Below are 311 nucleotides of genomic sequence, written 5' to 3'. Positions count from 1 at the left end.
ACCGAAGCAGTGCGAGCCCTCTGCTTCCCCTCCCCCTCCCCGTCCCCGCCATTCCTGCTGCTGGATTTCCAGCATTCCCCAGTCCGTGCCCAGTCATTGGCCGGGTAGTTCTCCGGCTGCTGGACAGGAGAGAGAGCGCGCGCCGGGGTGGGGTGGGGTGGGGGGACGGGGCGGTTACTTTGAGCTACAGATTGTTGCAGACTAAGCAGTCTGGCTCTGCAGCAGCAAAAGGGAAGGGGGAGGGCGTGTGTGTGCGCGCGCGAGGAGGGGAGAGGGGAGAGCTTGGCACCAAGCCAGGTACCATCAGAATT

This window comes from Varanus komodoensis, unplaced genomic scaffold (genome assembly GCF_004798865.1).
Source record: "Varanus komodoensis strain SLA01 unplaced genomic scaffold, ASM479886v1 scaffold5, whole genome shotgun sequence".
NCBI classification, from domain to species: domain Eukaryota; kingdom Metazoa; phylum Chordata; class Lepidosauria; order Squamata; family Varanidae; genus Varanus; species Varanus komodoensis.
Note: the sequence above shows the minus strand (reverse complement) of the source record.